This window comes from Lemur catta, chromosome 22, assembly GCF_020740605.2.
Source record: "Lemur catta isolate mLemCat1 chromosome 22, mLemCat1.pri, whole genome shotgun sequence".
In the NCBI taxonomy this organism is placed as follows: Eukaryota; Metazoa; Chordata; class Mammalia; order Primates; family Lemuridae; genus Lemur; species Lemur catta.
Window position 1 is genome coordinate 11797416 of NC_059149.1, and position 13748 is coordinate 11811163.

A 13748-nucleotide genomic window follows, 5' to 3' on the forward strand; every position below is an offset into this window, starting at 1 on the left:
TTATTTGGAAGAACTTGATCCTAGACAATGATAATAACTTGGAGCTCGTCAACTTGAAAAAGGAATCAGAAATGGGCTCTGGTATTTGGTTCAAAAGGAAATTTGAAACTGAAAATTTGGGGACTAATGTGGGTCACAAAATCCATTTTTTAAAATGTCTTTAAGAATAAAATCATTTGATCAAAGAAAAGGTGTCTACGTATGTGTGTATGCACACACATGTGTATCTAGTCCTAGTGTATTGAACAGGTACGGCAGAAATAGGTGTGGGGCTGGGACTGTCAGAAGGTTCTAGAAACTCCATATTTTTAATGCCCCTCCCTTATCTCTGAAACAAGAAATTCTGCAAAATCCCAGGTCTCTGAAGACCGCAGTCTAAAAACGACTTCAATTGTTAATTATTCCAATAAGAGAGAAAGAGAAACAGGGAGAGAGAGAGAGAGAGAGAGAGAGAGAGAGAGAGAGAGAGAGAGAAGAGGTAATTGAAGCAGTAGGAATACACAAAGATCCTGGGGGAGCTCTCTGTAGGTTTAGGTTACAAAAACAAAAGAAATGAAAAGAATGATAAAAGGGAAATCAAGGAGACATACAGACAAGTGGTATAATACTATAACAACAGAGTCGAACTTGAAGCGCATCAAGACTAAAGACCATATCATCGACTTTATTTGCAGGGCTCAGAGTGGATAACGAGGGAGGGCTCAGTGCTCGGAGGATCCGCACTTTGCTGGAAGGCGACTCCAGTTCAGAGAGGAGCAAGCTTACTTCCAGCTGTGGCCAGTGTATGACAGGAATCAGAATAAGGCTGAGAACTCCTGTGGTTGAAAAGGTATTGAAAAGTTACAACAGACAATGTAAAATTTTTGAAGAGATGGAAACGGTGCAAGAGCTTTTGCCTTGCAGAGATTTAGGAAAGGGATGAAAGCTGTTTCAGGCAAAGGAAGAAGCTGCCAAACCAAAGAAAGGAAGAAAAAAAATCACAGAGTATATCTGGAGACAGCATACCTATATTTTCCTGGAGCAAAGGGTGAAGAGTAGAAAGTAATTGATTCATTCAATAACTAATTATTGAATACTATGTGCTAGACTCTGTTCTAGGTGCTGGGGAGCAGTTGTGGACAAAACAGACAAAACACCCTTGCCATCAGTCTATGGAGATGACAGATACTCTACAAGATAGATAGTTTCAAATATGCATTATAGTAGAAAATTATAAACAAGAAAAAGAACACAAAAAATAGAAACATAAAATCTGGGGGTATGCTCATGACAAAGCTTGGCTACGACAAAAAGATTGGGGGGTAAAGAGTGGAAATGGGAGATGTCATTTTAAAAAGTTGACTTTTGAATCAAAACCTGAGCTAATCATCTGGATGTGCGAGTGAAAAACATCCTAAAGAAAAGAGACTAAGGAAGGAAGGAAGGGAGGGAGGGAGGGAGGCAGGAAGGAAGGAAGGGAGGGAGGGAGGGAGGGAGGCAGGAAGGAAGGAAGGAAGGGAGGAGGGAAGGAAGGAAGGAAAGGAGGAAGGGAAAACTTCCCCTTTGCCCCTGGAAGATTTTCTGAAAGATCAACTTGCTTAATAAGAGAAAGAGATTGCAAATTTATTTCCTGTGCACACAGGGAGAATCACAGAGTGATTACCCAATATCCCAGGGGGGTCCAGAAGTTTATATACCCTCATTTCAGAGTATGGAATGTAGGTCATTCTGTTGAGAGGCAATAAATGGTTACTAGGGAGGATGAATAGATACTTGGGAAAAATGAATGGATGGGGAGAAACAGAGAGACTTGGAAATGATTCTCCTTAGAAATTAAATTAACCTGAGAGACAGGTATTATTTTTCAAATGGTTTGGTCTAGGTCTGGCTACATTCTTGATCTTCCTTCCCAAAATGGATATTGAGGTAACAGGGAGGGAAAGGAAAGACAATTGTTTTCCTAGGTGGGTCTGGATCTCAGGCAGATAAAGAAACTTCAAAGATTTTGGAAGAGTGGATGGAGCGGGGTGATGGTCAGAAAGACCTTAAGGCTTTTTCAGTCAATCCAATATGTCAAATGCCATATTTTGAGGCAAGAATATTTATAATTTCCTTCAGAAAGGAAGAAAGGGAAAAAAAGATAAAGAAAAATATAAGTAAGAAAGAAAGAGCAAGCCATCACAAAGACCCTAACATGGAAGCAAGCTCTGAATAGGACGGTAATATTGCAGGAACCAGAAGCGAGGCCAGGTTATTTAGGGCCTTGTGGAAGATAGTAAGCTCGTTAACTTTTACTCAGAGACAATGAGGAAGCTATTGAAGGAGTCCGACCAGAGGGAAGACTGATTTGATTTTTACTTTTAAATGATCAACATATGTACTGTGTTGAAAGAAAACGGCAGGGAGGTCAGTGGATCCACCCATGATTTTCCCTTCTTTTGCATGTGTTTTTGGTAAGATGAGAAATAAAAGCATGTTTGTTTTGTATGGTGATGAGAATCATCTAGTTAAGTAAGATCAGAAGGAGAAGGTAAAATCCATCTTGGAGATAGTAAGTAGTAGGCTGATAAAATCCATCGTGAAGATATGGAGTATTAGGCTGATAAATTTGAGTGTTGTTTCGTAGGCAACAGGGAGACGTTGAAGTCAGAATAACATGTTTGCAACTGAACTTTAGAAAGATTAATATAAGAGTTAATTTATTAAAAAAAAAAAGCAGCATTGTTAAAACTTCAGGCAAGGCTGGGCGAGGTGGCTCATGCCTGTAATCCTAGCACTCTGGGGAGGCCAAGGCGGGCGGATTGTTTGAGCTCAGGAGTTCAGGACCACCCTGAGCATGAGCGAGACACCATCTCTATTAAAAATAGAAAGAAATTATATGGACAGCTAAAAATATATATATATAAAATTAGCCGGGCATGGTGGCGCATGCCTGTAGTCCCAGCTACTCAGGAGGCTGAGGCAGGAGGATCGCTTGAGCCCAGGAGTTTGAAGTTGCTGTGAGCTAGGCTGACGCTGCAGCACTCTAGCCTGGGCAATAGAGTGAGACTCTGTCTCAAAAAAAAAAACTTCAAGCAAGAGGAAATCACAGCCTGAATTAGGGTCAAAGTAGAAGATGCAGAGAGGGATGGTGATTGAAATACTGTTACAAAAACAGACTCGAGCAACAAATAATGAGGAGTGAGGAGTCCAAGTGAGGTGTGAACTTTCATTTATGGATGATGAAGAGGGAGAATGGTAGTATTCATGGGAATGGGGAAATCAGGAGGGGTTGGGGAGTGAAGCCGGTTAACCAGTTGAGATTGCCAGATGTTACGGTGCCTAGAGCATTCCAACAGGCAGTGGAAAATAACCACCATGTTAAAGAGAATTAATTTAAGAAGACTCTCGGGCTGCTCAGAAATTTTATAAATTATAAAAGATTAGTAAACTAAATTAAAATAAAAATATAACCAATTCCCTTGGGCTCATTTCCGCTTAATGTGATTTTGAAGCCAATGAATGATGAGCAAGAGCACACGTGTATGCAAAAAATCCTTTAATACTTTCTTAGCAAGCAAAGTTCTCATTTAAAAAAAATAAAATAAGAACTTTCTCAAGCTGCATTTTATCATTTATGAAGTAAAAAGTAATACGCCCTAATTAGAAACATGGGAGAATTTGTATTTTGACATTTCAATTCCAATAGATACAGTTTGTTTCCTGGGGTGTGAGATATGGAGAAATCGCTGTCAGAATGAAAGAGTGATAATGAACAATACCTGAAACCTGGAGAATTCACAGCTAGTAGGTGCAAATAATCACAGATTATAATAATAATGAAATATTCATGCTTCTAGCCTATTACTCCCAATTGCTTTCACCTCAGCCCTAGTGTCCACACCTGATCTGTCCACACCTTGCCTACTCTTAATACCATCCTGCCCAGACTTTGGTGTCAATAATCAGTTTTCTGATGTCTGACTTTTTGGAATGTCCCACATGCTGACCCTGACTTTAAACTTAGTTGTCCAGTTCTGTCCTCAACACTAAGCATTTCTCTCCCTTGACCCCAACTGATTATTTTTCAGTTAGTCTTTCCCAACCTAGTGCTGGAAGCTCATTTCATTTCTCAATTAGATGGTACCTGAGGACATATGTAAACTACTCAAGAAAAGCTTCTAATCCAGGTGTCATCAACCCTGATAGCCATACGGTACAAGAACATATAGGTTGTGCCTATTGTATCCCAAGGAATGGAAGATACAAAGGAAGAAAAAGAGAAGAGGAAGATGGGAGGGAGAAGAAAAGAAAAAACACAGAAAGAAACAGAAAGAGAGTAAATAAATCTATCCTAGTTCAAACACTTGTCCCATAGATCATAATGCCCCAAATGCCAATCCAAGGACTGATGCCAAACCATAATTAATTTTTCAAGTGTTTGTGGCACAAGAAAATGAGATCCATGTAATGAATTTTTCATAATTAAAATTTGTTTGATAGCTGCCATTTATTCTGAGACTATATCCTTCCTGCTTTTTGTATTAAAATGTTCTATAAAAATTAGGAAACTAGTAATATCACTTGCTTATTTTTAATTGCTGGCAAAATTAAAAGTGGACAACTGTGTGTATAAGTATGTGCAGTTTATATATTATTTGTTCTGAGACAACCCCAGATCTGGTAACTAATGTCATAAATCAACTTACATCTATACCAACATATCTTTACTGGTGAGTTTCGTTGAGGCGTCTTTGAGTAACTAAAAGATTTCATCAAGATTGTCTTGGTGCACATATACTCCAGTTAGTTCTTAGCAGCTACTGTTGTTTTACGTAGGTGGCTGAATGAAACGGAAAGCAAGCTAAATGTCTGGAAGGGGTAAAGAGTAAGGATTTTAAAACATTGTAAAAGACCTATCATCCCCTCAGCTACTCTAGCATCTATAAATCTGGACATCAGCTTGTTCAGTAATCCTTAACCCCATGGAGGAATGGTTTCCTGTGTGTCTAGGCAGTTCAGTGTTTGTTTGTTTTTTTTCTTATTTCTACAAATGTGTCTGTTCAGATGTGTATGCACCTTTGTCTTATTCAGACTAAACATGAATGTTTACTGTGCCTAAGAGAGTTTTTGTGGGGCTGTCTCTTGTGTATAATTCCCTTCATTTTTTCTCCTCTCCTCATTCACCTCTTTGCCCTGGCAGGAGCTTTTAGGGAGCTAAATCTTGTTTGCCTAAGTGTGACTGACCAGTTAACATATCACCAGGCCTCCTAACGTTCACCCATTTTCTTCTGCTGCCTCTAAATCATTATTGCAACATTTGCTATCTCTTCCCTCTCCTGTAATAGTCTCATGCAAGAAGACAGCAGCTTCAGCACTCAAAGTGTCAGCCCGGCAGTTCAATAACATGGATCAACTTGTGTTCTAGCTCAATCTTCCTTGGCTATAGAAATACAAATGAAAAAGAAATGCAGCCACCTCCCCTTAACACACTCACTTCTGACCTTTCGTGTTTTCACAAGAAGTCAACATCGGCGAAGGCGAGAGTACAAAAGGAAAAAATAGGGAGGACAGAGAAAAAATAAAAATCTAGTATTTTTCACTCTGCCGGAGAAGTATATTTACTCAGAGCAACAGCTGACCTTTCTCGGGAAGGACATCTTTAGACAGGTGTTGTTCTTGTTAATCACGAATTATCATTCTGCTCCTAGCTTCTGAGTCTGCACTCCTCACACACGCCCTGTCTAGGTAAGAAAGCAAGAGACTCAGAGATAACGCAGGAACATAGGGTCATGCCGAATTCTCTTAGAATCATTGCATGCTAGCACTGCAAAAGCATTTAGAGGCCACCCCATCCAACCTCTGTGTTTTACAAATATATTCATTTCAATAACAAACATTACTTGAGGGTATCTGTGTGTGTGTACGTGTGGGGGGGGGGGATGTGTGTGCTGGGGTTGGGGGGTTGCCATAAAATGGGATTGTATAGATGAAAAAACCAGTTTCTGTCCTGCTGAACTACTGGTGGCCAGAGAGGTTAAGTGACTTAGCCAAGGTTATACTGCTTAGCCGCTGCAGTATGTGAGGTACCCTGATCTTTAGTATGACAAACCCCTCATCCTTCTTTCTAAAAGGCGTATTTATTTATTCACCCCAACTCCCAGGGTATTAACATCGCTCCTCATGCTCCTACTGAATTTTCATTACATCATCCTTAATTAGCTAATTATAATAAAAGGAAAATTATCTCCGTGTATCTGAGCCTCAAAACGTATCAAAGGTTTATAAGAACAGAAGCCATGGCTGTGTTCGACCCCAGGCCCACCACTGGCTAGTGGACGTCCTTGAATTTGGCACACAATCACAGCAGACCTTCCTTAGCCAAGGTTTCACTTTCTGAGATTTCAGTTACTGAGATCAACCAAGGTCTGAAATAGCAAGGTGTTTTGAGAAAGAGAGAAAGAGAAAAAGATGATATTCATATAACTTTTATTATAGCATTTGTTATAATTGTTCTATTTTAATATTAGTGATTATTGTTAGTCTCTTACTATGCCTAATATGTAAATGAAACTTTATCATAGATATACACTTATGGGAGAAAACATAGTGTGTGTAGGGTTCGGTACTATCTGTGGTTTCAGACATCCAAGGGGGTCTTGAAGCATATCCCCCATGAGTAAGAGAGGACTACTGTATATTTCTTGCAAAATTTGTGTATGGTTCTCCTGGGTGTAGACACAGCCATAACGGATGCTGATGGAACTGTGGGCATAACAGCAGTGGGCATCAGGAAATTATGTAAATACTGAGGGTTGGTCTAAGGTTCCCATGGTTCAGAGATTTGGAAGTCTATGGAAAGGTTAGAATTGAGTCATCATATAACAAGAAGAGGCAGTCTTTTCAAACTTGCTTGATCCTTGTCTATCTTGTAACTTTTAACCAACTGATCACCTAATGATTTGCATAGTTTCTCTATCCATATAAGAAAATAAACAATGCTTAGGAAGCATTGTATTTCGACTCACAGATTATAATATTTTTCCTATACCACTCACCATTCATGACACCAACAGATAAAAATAGAATTTTAGCTTCCTTGTTATACACATATATAAAGTTTTATATACATGTACCTAAGGAATGTTCAAATGCAGCAAAGAAAACCAGCCCAAATCATCAGAAATTGTCTACATTAGAACATGAATATGGATTGTCTTAATATATAAAAATTTTATTTAACTTCAAGACACTGTTTTGCATCAGAAAGAGTTTTGTAAAAGCATAATAAATCATTTTATTGTCTACAAATGAGACAATTACTGCTTAGAGAATTTGTCAGGGTCTTCACCACAAATCAAGCTAGTTTTCAGCAAGCACAAGTTGGTAATAAAAAAAAAATAGAGGCATAACAGACTAAAAAGGGAAAAATACAAAGTTCAGAAGATTTTTTAATAGAAAACAAAGAACAGATTAGAAAGGAAAACCTGAGGGTGATATCTTAGTATTCAAAACTTAAACCAACTCTATTTGCTTATTGTGGTAGTTAAATATTAATAGAAACTAGATGTAGTAGAATTTTGCTATATTGTGCCACTTGTGACTTATTTGTCCTTTTTCCCTTTTTAATAGCATCCTACCTTTAGTTTAAATATCTATCCTTCTCCATGAAACCTACATACTTCAGCAGTAAGGGATTTGGTATTTCCACATTTCTGGTTCAGAGATATCCATACACCCTAAGTTGGTTCAATGAGATGGAAATCCAAGCCTCTATGGAAATACTTTGGGATACAGGAAGGGAGCAGCTTCTTCCAAGATCCTATGTAGGGAAGGCTGACGAGAATGATATCAACTCATGGGAGAAGAACTAAAAAGGTAGAAAGGAAAAACAAATTCTGTTCTAGTTTGTGGAGAAGCCCCATGAAGTTCCACCTAAAGCTAGTCCTAAATCTTCAGTTTTTAAGCATGAGAGCCCATAATTTGTTTGTTTGTTTGTTTAAATCAAATTGAGACTTATTTCTTGATTCTTGCCAAAGTATTATTGCTAATATTTGGGTTACCAACATCTAGCCCTCAATATGTCTAGAACTCAGTTTTATTCTTGTACCTCGCAGTAATAAAGTTCTTGGAGAATAACTCATGCTAAGTACATTCACAAAAAATAACTATAACAAATTTAACTAGAATAAGAAATTTAACCTAGAAACACAATTATTAATAATTAGTTTTCAATAATAAGTTGCCAAGAGAAGTAGGTTTTTGTTCCTATGGTAATCACATTTTCTCCTTGTCCAAAATCTACATGAAAAGCCAAATCTTATCCAGGAATGTACATGATGTTCTTGATTTTGAAATAATGATAATCATTTGTATGACTTTCATGCAGCATTTTCTGAAGTATATTTATAGAATTTGAGTTTTGGTGGATATTAATAGCTATTGCATGAAGAAAAGGATTTTCAAAGTCAAACTGATTTGAGGAATCCCAGGTTAAATAATTTAAGGTGCTTTTAGTGCAAGACTTCTTAGAACCTTTACTGAATTAACCTACTTTTTAAATATCAAGAGGAAAATACATTATGGATTATGCAGATATCAATTTCCTTTTTCTGTGGATTATTTGCCTCAGGATACAACCATGTGGGATTGTTCTTGTCCCCATAATTCTTACTTTAAAATATATCCTGGATCCTACCACTCTAACCACTTCCATAACTTATACCGTGGGCCAGGCAAACACTATCTTTTACCTCGACTATTGCAGCAGACTCCTGATTAGACTTAACTCTTTCTACCCATGGCCTGAAATTATTATATTTATTCTCCACAGGACAGACATGGTAATTCTTTCAAAACTTAAGTTAGATGATGTCATCTACATAAAACCACCCAATGGCTTCCCATAATACAGTAGAACACAAAATTGTACCATGACTTTTATGATCTGCCCTCTGCCCCTATGTCTTCATCTGCCAACACTCTCCCCCTACTTATTCCATTCCACCATGCGGACCTCCTCGCTGTTCTTCAAACACGCATGTAAATGCCTGGCTTCGAGCTTGTGCCTTTATGAGACTTGTGTTTGAATGCTCTTTGTCCGGGAAGCCTCCTAGCCTGTGAGTTCAATGTGTTATCCTCTCTTCTCAGAGATCACCTTCCTGATCCATCCTATCAAAAATAACATCCTCCATCACTTTCTGTCTCCTGATCTTGCTTTATTTTTCTTCAATGCACTTTTCTCTACCTGATGTTCTGTAGCTATTGGTTTATGTAATTTCATGTTACCTCCACTAAAATGCAAGTTCCATGGGGGCAGGAATTTTGTCCAATTTGTACCAGCTCTACAACGGTAACTTTTTGCATGATAAGAGTAGAATGAGTGTTTGTTGAATGAATAAGAAGTCAAACAGCCCGTTCCTCAGAATATCAGAGAAAGTAATAAATTCTTCTTCTTTTCTCTAGACACCAAGCTGACTACTCTTTAGTCTGTTAACAAAATTTAACAGAATATTTCTTGAGAGTGTTTTCTAGTTGATTACAACTATATTCCAATCATATTTTCCTTGATTAAACAATTTTTTTCTTCCTAAGACATCTTTACCTACACAAATTAATGTTAGAATAAGTTATTTTCCAGAAACATAATCTTACTCATTGCATGACATTTTTAAAAATAATTTTACTGTCTGCGCATAATTCTAACTAATGTTAGGGCTGCTTTGTTGAAATCTCCATATACAGGCCATGCATATTCACTGAATGCATTTTAAAAATCTTTTGTATGTTCTTAGTTCATAAGCAGTAGGTGCCTTGTCTGACATATAGCTTTGTAGTTTGGAACTGGCAGTTTTGGGGGGGCAGAACTGGAGTCAACCCTACCTTGAATGTGTTATTTAAATTCTTTACATCTTAGATTTTTTGCTGGTAAATTATCAGTAATAAAAAAATTATCTTAGAGTTTTGTTAGAAAGATTTAATTAAATAGAGCATTCGAAGTACTTAGCATAGCCCTTGATACATGATAAACACTCAAGCATTAATAGTTTCACTATCAGTATCACTGTTGAGCCTGAGTATTATTCAGCAATACTGGATCAGGGATTCTTGATGAATAAAGTATATTCTGGCTCAATATGATTGTTTATGGTCTATCAAGCAAAGCATTGATTCTAATATAAATGAACCAAAATACACCAATAGCAACAACCTGCAGATAAGAACTGAGTGTAGCAATTGCACTCCTACAGATTCTATAATCAAAAATGCTTCGCAAAGCCAAGCCTCTAAATCGGGCTGATAATCATTTGTAGAAGCACTAGGAATATTCTTAGTTTCTGTTTCTAGTTGTGAAAAACAGCCAAAAGTCATGATTAAAAAAAAATAATGTTGAAAATGACACTGTTTTCTGTATGTATAGGATGTTGTATTCTGCAAGAGGCCTTCTTACAAAGACAGGACTGGAGGTTACAAGGGAAGACCCTGGACATCGATTCCCCAGGTTCAAATCCAAATCATAGTCACTGCTGCGATCTTAGGCAATTTATTCACCTGTTTGTGCCTTACTTCTTTCATCTATAAGATGGTGAAGATAGTATTTACATCATTGGATGGTTATGAAGCTTAGATGAGTTATTTCTTACCAAGTATTTACTATAAGCCCAGCACATATGGAATACTCAATAAAAGTTACCTTTTAGTAACTTTCCCAACCGTTATTTTAAATACTCAAGACATATGATAATCCTCATTTTATAGAAAAGGAAACTGACTTTAAAGAGATAGGTGCTTTGACCAAAATCATAGTACTTATTTTGTGGTGGTGCTGGGATTAGAATACAGACGTTCAAACTCCTAAACCAGTGATTTAATGCAGTTATATTGTCTTTTCCGTTCATGTAGAAAACAATGGAACAGAACAAAGACACTAACATGTAAACAACATATTCAGGAGATACTACCAAGGTAGGTATCTTAGTCCATTTGTGTTCCTACAACAAAATACATCAGACTGGGTAACTTGCAGATAATAGAAATTTATTTCTCACAGTTTACAAGCCAGGACATCCAAGATCAAGGGCTTCGTGTCTGCTTTCAAGATGGCACTTTTTTGCTGCATCCTCATGAGCAAAGCAGATGAGATAAAATGTCCAAACAGACTCCCTCAAGCCCTTTTCTAAGGGCACTAATCCCATTCATGAGAGTGGAGTCCTCATGCTTTAATCACCTCCTAAATGCCCCACCTCCTACTACTATTGCATCGGGGATTAAGTTTCAATAGGAATTTTGGAGGGACACAAACACTCAAACCATAGTGGCAGGTGTTCATCAGCATGCACCAGTGTTTCATGCCCTTTGTGAAGATAATGAAATACTTCTACACTGGTTGATAAACAGCCGCTGCCCTTCGGGTATCCTCTTCCCAGCTCCCCTCCCCACCACCAGTGCCTGTGCTGATCTGCTCCTGCCCTGGGGATGCCATGAACGTCCCACATTTGGCATCTAAAGGATTCATGCCCACTACAGGGCCTTAGAATGCTGTTTGCTGCCTCCTCTGTTCTGATTATTTGATGCAAGTATGGCTCCTGTTTTTAGTATTTTTAAAGGTTCCTCGGGATCCTAAAGACCTCACAGAAATATCATGAGGGTCAAAGGAAGTTGGGTTTACTATAGTAATGATAAACTAGAAGATGCTGGGTAGAAAGATCAGCTCCTTTGATCTATCTTAGGCACAGAGCCACATTCCCACGGCATAAGCCTGAGCATCTTAGTATTAACTCTTCTAATGTTGATATTATAATACCATTTATATATTTTAGAGTTCATCAAATTTATCAATAAACTTGAAATAAACCAAGAATAAAAATACTGCTCTGCAACTCTTGTTAATGTCGTCCATCATCTACTTATCATCTATCTAGCTAGTCGATTTCACTTTCTGCCCAAAGCAGCTTTGTGTATTGTTTACAAGCAAATGCCTGCCTCAAAGAGAACAGGAGGGTGAGGGGGCTTCAAGTTAGAAGTACTGGTTAAAGCCGAGTGTGGTGTTGCACACTGGTGGTCCCAGCTGCTCCGGAGGCTGAGGCAGGTGCATTGCTTGAGTCCAGGAGTTCAAAGCTGAAGTGCAAGACAATCACGCCGGTGCGTAGCCACCGCACTCCAGCATGAGCAACACAATGAGATCCTGTCTCTAAAAAAAAAAAAAGAAAAGAACAAAAAACAATTAAAAAAGAAAGAAAAGAAAAAAATTGGGTTAAGTCAGTGGCTTCAAAGAGGTGTGGGGGTGGGGCAGTACCAGGGCGCACACCACTGTCCTCTTCAGATAACCACGGCAGAGTTGGAGATTTTACAGTTTAATTCAACAGGCTTGGTTTTGAGGGACATCTCTTAGCCTCAGGAATCACAATGTGAAATTGCCTGAGTTAAATTTCTGGGCAACTTTCTTGATAGATGAAAAGAAACCTTTTTTTATTTTTTTAAGAAAAAAGAACATTCTATATATACTCAAATGATTTTTTTTTTTCTTCTTGCGAAGCTCCAAATTTTGTTCTGGTTATTTATGTTTCTAATTTTATTTCCCATTTTTACATATTTAACCACATGACATCTTTGCCTCACTAAGGAATGGAGTAAAATATAGAAAAAATATATTATAGTAATGTGGGAAAAATGCACATTTCTCATAACTAAGAAAATAGGTCACTTAAAATGTAATTCTGTTTGCAGTAAGTATACCGGGGGCATTTTGGATTTCAGCTGTAATGTGTGTATTTGCAGTTCATCTATACACATTAAAGTTTATTTACATGTAACTATTATTGCTTTAAAAATAATTATTATTCTACTTTAGAAGGAAAACAACATAAACATTTTGGAAACTGTGCCTTTTGTCATAATTTTAAAGGTATTAAGTGAGTAGCTGTGCTTCAAAAAGGGCTAAGAAAACAGAAAAGAGACTGAAACGATTGTGAGGAATGGAGAAGAAAATATGAATTTGCATAAAGCTACCCAGCTAAATATAGCTTTTGACAGCTTTCTGTATTATAGTTCTTCATTTACACATAATAAAACGCATTTGTTTTAGACCATGCTGACATAATACTAACACCTCTAGCTCAACAGTAGACGTTATTGGATATTTCCATGTCAATATAACTGGTTTGATTGAATGTATTAATTAAAGACAGGCATGCGTCATTTAAAGAAAAGGGATATGTTCTGAGAAATGCATCGTTAGGCAATTTTTTTCTTGTGTCAACATCATACTTGCACAAACCTGGAAGGTATAGCCTACTACACACCGAGGCTATATTGTATAGCTTATTGCTCCTAGGCTACAAACCTGTACAGAATGTTACTATACTGGACGCTATAGTCAACTGTAACACAGTGGTAAATATTTGTGTATCTAAACATAGAAAACATACAGTAAAAATGTAACAGCTAAAAAATGGTGCCCCAGTCTAGGGCACTTAACCATGATTGGAGCTTGCAGGGCTGGAAGTTGCTCTGGGTGACTCAGTGAGTGAGTGGTGAGTGAATATGAAGGCCAAGGACATTACTGTTACACTCCTATAGACTTTAGAAACACTCTGCACTTAGGCTACACTAAATTTATTCTTTAAAAAGTAATTGTGCTACGACATTGACAGCTACAGTGTAACTAGGAGATAGGAATTTTTCCCGCTCCATTATAATCTTCTGGGACCACTGTTGTACGTGCAGTTTTTGCTGACTGAAATAGCATTATGGGGCACATAACTATAGTTACTTCCATATTGTGTAGGCAA

The 13748-nt window shown here is 37.7% G+C and overlaps 1 long non-coding RNA gene across 1 annotated transcript; it reads left to right on the forward strand.

Moving 5' to 3' along the window:
* The first annotated feature begins 754 nt into the window (after positions 1–754).
* On the forward strand, positions 755–10878 carry LOC123626403. Its single transcript, XR_006730844.1, has 3 exons — positions 755–829; positions 10379–10459; positions 10861–10878. It is a non-coding gene; the product is annotated as an uncharacterized LOC123626403 (long non-coding RNA).
* Positions 10879–13748: the final 2870 nt, after the last annotated feature.